Raw genomic sequence first — 6182 nt, forward strand, 5'->3', positions numbered from 1 at the left:
CTACCTCATCCCGATCACAAGGAGAGGTTCACCATGATGGGGGTCAGGTACTTTAGTTCTTTGCGTTCTGGAAAGAATGAAATGCATAGGGGACCATCCTCTTTTTTGCGGCATGCTCTCTGATTTACGGATTCGCGGGGGCCGAGGGCCAACCTTAGTTGACTGACAATTACAAAGGCTTGCGAAACAAAGTAGCGCCTTTGAAATGGAATCTTAATTAACTATCAGTGGTGCGAAGTAGCTTAGCCCCGGGGAGCTAAAGGTTATACCTTTCTAAGCGAACTGTGGTTCTTCTATGTAGGGTATTCCTCCTTTACTCTCTTAATTAACGTTGAGCTAAGTGACTTTGTGTAGCGTAGTAGAATGAAGGCTACGTACACACCGACACTCTCTTATCCCTAAGCCTCTTCGCTAACTCGCTCGCCTACAAAAATGAGTAGGCGAGGCTAGGCAAACTCAACCGCTGACTTTGACTGTACTGTAGTAGACTTTCTAGCCTTTTATTTTAGAACCCTTTCTCATGTTCTTTCATCCATCAAGGAGGCAAACCGTTAGGTCCTTAGTAGCGTTGACAAAGAAGAAGAGCCGGTGAAAACAAAAGAAAGCTAGAATTTCCAATAGTGAGACCATCTTGACAAGCTACCTTTCCTCTTGATATGAGGTGTGAAGAGAAACAACTCTTTTTTATGACTTCCACTTCTCGATCCCGGCCCGGAAAAGTGGACGACCCCTTGATGAATGAAAGAAAGGGTTTATGAGCCCTAGCCCTATAAGCCCACACCTGTGTAGAGTAGATCGTTCAACACCTACGGCACAAACCCATTTTGACCAATTGGTCCGTACATCATAGGCGACCGAACGGCCGACCCCCGTCTTACTAGACCAACCTGCTATAATTATTCCATAAACACCTAGCGAAGATATGGCAAACAAATAAACTAGCCTATTTTCGGATCTGACAATACCATACCATAATCAAAAGGTACAATGGCCCAAGCGACCAGACTTAACATAAATGTAGCCACCGGAGCCATTCTAAAAAGGGAGAAATTAGCACTACTTGGTGAAATAGGTTCTTTTAGAATCAATTTCAAAACCATCTGCTAGAGGTTGTAACAATCCGAATGATCCCACTACATCAGGACTCTTTCGACGTTGCACAAAAGCCATTACTTTACGTTCAGCTAGCACTAAAAAGGCTACTCCTAGTAGAAGTGGTAGAATTAAACAAAGTATTTCCGCTGGAACAGCTATGTACATTTTCGATTTTCTATTCACTCATGATCGGGCCTGACCTGGTCGACCCGATCAAACTATTTCACTTATGATCTGGCCTGGTTGACCCAATAATGATATTGAAGGATGGGACCTTTTATCGAAAAACTCCGGATCCGGAGAAGTTTTGAAGATGGTGCTCCTGTTACGTTACTTCGAATGGAATCCTCACTTGACTAAGCATATGCGAAAACGTGGATGAGAGTAAGCAATCCCCTTTCCTAGTGGTTGAGTCATGATCAGAAATATTGCAAAAGAAAGTGAAATGTCCTATCGTCGTCCCAATTTGGGTAATCCACGATGTCTCCATTTTATGTATCCATCTTGACTCGTTTTCGGTGAATCGATAGTTCGTTGTATTACACTTTGTACTAACCTAGAGGCCGTGCTTAGGCGAAAATTGATATTAGTGAAGTAATCCCGGAACTCTAGAAATCATGAAGAATTTATTCCATTTTGTTAAATATCACGAATATAGTGGAAAAAACTCTAGAACATTCCTTTGAATGGAATTGTTAATTGGGTTCGACTTGTTGTTCGACAAAATAGAAAGCTGTCTCTCGTATGTTATTGTAAGGTGATTCATTCATAATATTTCTTATGTGTGGTTTCAAGATGCTAAAAAGGTAGATTTCGTAATCGGCTTTTGAGCTCCATTATGTGGACTTCATCAATTTGTGAATTATGGACTTGGCGGTAGTGGTCAATACTAACTGCACCGTCTAAATGCTCCCTGACCAAGTTTGTGTACTCGTCAGGGTTGAGTTGAGGGGGCAGCCCGTGCGCTAATTGAGCTTCGAGGTGGCTATACGCGAAAAAGCTCGCTTTCTACTGAGGCATGTTCTGTCCTAAACTGTTCCAGAATGTTATTTGTTTCATAGGAAGATCCCAAAAGCACATTGATGCCGAAAGAATCTTCGGAACCGGTGGAGAGGCTATTCTGATTGAAGGCTAGACAAATAACATGACTGAGGTATGTAAATAAAACCTGTGAAATAGCTATATAATATGATCTAAATATAGAAGAATACCAAAGATAATGGATTGCAAAATAATATTTTTAGCTTTCTTTTTCTTTTGTGCGCGCTTTTCGCCTGCCTTCCCGACCGCGGATAGGCTACGGGGCTTTGCACTTCGTCCCCATTGTGTGAATACCACATCAAGGTGACAAGATTCGAACCTATGGCCCTCTGTACTCATAACAGATGAGTTGACCAGACTACGCTACACCTCATCTCCCCCTCAGAACATATGGATCTACCCGATCCATAAAGAAAAGAACCACCGCTTTTAGGAATTTTTGACAATTCTCTTTCACTTGCATTTTATTTCATGAAGGCTCGCTCTCGTTCTTCTTAAATCTTGCCCTTTTTTCTTGAGAATTGTATCTGTGGCTATTGTTGTTTTTGTCTGTCCCCAATAATGAACTCTCGCTGACCGCGCCCTATAGGGATCATCGAATCGATAGCAATAAGCCCTGTTTGAAGAGGTTCGTATACGGAACGCCTGGAAATTCTACTTGGAGCAGGAGATTCAATTAAGCGAGATTCAAAAGCTACAATTTCGCCTCTCCCATCAATAGGTTTAGCCAGAGCATTTATAACATGACCCAAGTTATATGCTCATGGGTATCTGAGCAATTCTTCCTGTTGCTTTTACAAAACTTCCCTCTTGATGCTAAACCATAGCTCTAACTGAGTCAAATTCCACAATTTCTAAGAACGATATGCTTTTTTTCATTTTCCACTGTGAAAGCTTCTCTCAATCCCACCCTAGTCCTTTCTTTCCTGGGCACATGCTTACCTAGTTGACCGCCCACATTCATTCATTGTTCGTTCTATTGTGGAATCGAACGACAAAGCGAGCGCAATTGGGATTTAGAGTCCCATGTGTGAAACTAAAGAGGATTTTCAGTCCTCTGCTCTACCAGCCAGAACCTAGAAGGACACTTCACACCCGATTTGACACAGCTAGACTGGAGACACTGCTTGTCAAGAGCACAAACCCCAGTATAGAATACTTTTTTGAGTATGTTGGTAAGGTCCGGTCATCCGCTTCTGTGCTTGCACTTCTGTGTAACTAGGGGTGCAAGTCCAGTACAACGTACTTTCATAATTGAATCAAAAGCGTCGATACATGAAAAATCTCTATATACGATATTTATGACACGGAATGTTGTTCTTTCAACATGATTCCTCAACAATTTTTTCATTGTAACTGACTCTCTGTTCTCTCCGTTCCACTTTGGTTTTCGACTAATAATTACCATGATGAATTTCTCTTACTGCTTGGTTCCTCATTGGGTTTTGGAAACTTTTGTTTAGAAAGTGGTGTCACGACCGTGGGGATCAAATGGATGGTTCAGGAAAGTCTAGTGAAGCGGCACGGTCTAATCATATAGATGACCATAGTGGTATGGTTCCATAGAAAACCACTGGAGGCCATTACCGCCACCGAAATGGTTTCCATGCTCCGTTGGATGATTTGACGATACCGCAGTATCAAGCTAGAACGATTTCAATTTGTAGGACGGGAAAGAAACCTCATCCCTTGGTGCACACTAACCGATGAAGCTCACCCCTCCCTCGAACTGAGCCATTTCTGCTTTTTTGAACAAAAAGTTTGAGTAGTTCAATGAAAAAAATGGTCAAGATTTATTCCATCCTTCCTAGCTCCTCGAGCTTGCACCTGCTCGACGCCTTTTTCATTGTTCGTTCTAAGGTGGATTCGAACCACTCTCTCTGTTTGGATTTCGAGTCCAAAAGGCCCGGCGAAAGAGGATTTTAAGTCCTATGCCCGCTGCCAGCCAGAACGGGATTTTTCCACTTCACACCCACAGAATCGGGATTTGATGAAATAGCTATGTTTTTTTCTTATTTGATTGGGATACTGTCAATCTACTGTCCATCTTTCTCTTTAGTTTTCTCCTTTCTTTCTCCTCAACCTATCTCCATTGGATGGACTTACGAAAGAATAATATCTAATCTCCCCATCGCGGTTAGGATCCCATGAACCAGGAGCGCCAGCACCGGTTCCTCGATCTTCCTACTAGAGGCATGGTCATGGCTTTCATTCAATCATGTCATTCTTTGTTTTGTTGTAGAATCAAACCACTCAAAGGATTTAGAGTCCTTTTACCAACCAGTCAGAACCAATATTTCTCTGTTATATTCTGTTTTTTTGTCAGCTAACACAATTTGGATTTCGAGTCCAATGCGCTAACGCTTTCTTTAGTTTTCTTGCTTGATTTTTATAAGATTTTTTGAGCAACTAGCATGAAAGCCGTTGCGCGTTAGCGCATCCGTTTTCTTGCTCTTTCTCCGGGCTTTAACCATGTCTCCCGAACAATTTTAGTTCATATGGCGCAAGACGATTCCACATATATATCGAGGACGGAATGGGATCAGGTGTTTTCACGTCTCACCGTAGTGCCCGGTTTGTCTTGATTGGTGATTGATAAACAAGAAGGAAAATGGAAAAGTAGAAAATCTACATGTTTATACTGTTGAGGTCCTTAGTTTAGTCAAGTAGGCGAGGGCATTTCCATCGTGAAGAATTCAATCCAGCCACAGGTTCCCCTACGGCTACCTTGTTACGACTTCACCCCAGTCGAAGACCCCACCGTGGTATGCGCCAATAAGACCATCAAAGGCCTTTGTGGCACTAGTGGTACACAGAAGTCATGGGTGCTCATTGGTCCGATGCTTCGGGCGAAACCAATTCCCAGGGTGTGACGGGCGGTGTGTGTAGGGCCCGGGTACATATTCACCACGGCATGCTGATCCGCGATTACTAGCAATTTCAACTTCATGTTCCCGAGTTGCAGAGAACAATCCAAACTGAGGCAATCTTTCTGGATTCGCTCCGCCTTACAGCCTTGCTTCCGATTATCATTGCCATTGTAGCACGTGTGTGGCCCAGCCCATAAGGGCCATGCGGACTTGACGTCATCCCCACCTTCCTCCAGTATCTCACTGGCAGTCCCTCGTGAGTGCGGCACGCACTTTTTTCTTTGATTCGGAGCGGGGTGCGTAGTATTACCACTACGTTCCACACCATTTTCTGGCCTTCATGACGAGTCTTCCTATGTCGCCAAGTCGACGTCGTCGTAACCAATTTCAACCGAACCTCCATGCTCACTGGTACTTTGACGTCACTATAGGTAGGTCTCCGTGGGTCTTGGGCAAGACGACTTTGTTTCACACGTGAAAGTGCTTCGGAAGGCACCGGCTCCCAATGGTGAAATTCTTGCTGAAAGCACAGCTACGTGCTGGCACTCAATCAAGTAGTAGCGCTGGCACGTCACTCGGTGGCAATTTCTCCTTAGGCGCATGTCTCAGCAACACAAAACGAGGGTTCCGCTCGTTATAGGACTTGACCAAACATCTCATGACACGAGCTGTCGACAGCCATGCAGCACCTGTATGAAAGTCAGTACCATCCTGTTAAGGACAGGTTTTGTTGTTCATATGTCAAGGGCTGGTAAGGTTTTGCACGTTGTATCAAATTAAACCACATGCTCCACCGCTTGTGCAGGCCCCCGTCAATTCCTTTGAGTTTCGGTCTTGCGACCGTACTCCCCAGGAGGAGTGTTTCACACGTTAGCTGGGCCCCTGATCCGCGTAGACCAAGGGCGAACACTCATTGTTTACGGCCTGGACTACAAGGGTATCTAATGTTGTTCGCTCCCCATGCTTTCGCACCCCAGTGTCGGTAGGGACCTAGAGAGCTGCCTTCGCTTTTGGCGTTCCTTCGTAGATCTATGGATTTCACCCCTACACACGAAATTCCATTCTCCTCTGTCTCACTCAAGTGAATTGGTTTCGATAGCATTCCGCCATTTTTTGGCGACTTTCACTTTCAACCCGATTCACCGCCTACGCGCCCTTTACGCCCAGTCATTCTGA

At 44.2% G+C, this 6182-nt stretch overlaps 2 pseudogenes; one reads left to right on the forward strand and one right to left on the reverse strand.

Annotated features, from left to right (window-relative positions):
- LOC119283916 overlaps positions 1 to 6182 on the forward strand; it is a 166534-nt pseudogene that overhangs the window by 52699 nt on the left and 107653 nt on the right.
- LOC119288470 lies at positions 15 to 1385 on the reverse strand (annotated as a pseudogene).

Source organism: Triticum dicoccoides, chromosome 4A, assembly GCF_002162155.2.
Source record: "Triticum dicoccoides isolate Atlit2015 ecotype Zavitan chromosome 4A, WEW_v2.0, whole genome shotgun sequence".
NCBI classification, from domain to species: domain Eukaryota; kingdom Viridiplantae; phylum Streptophyta; class Magnoliopsida; order Poales; family Poaceae; genus Triticum; species Triticum dicoccoides.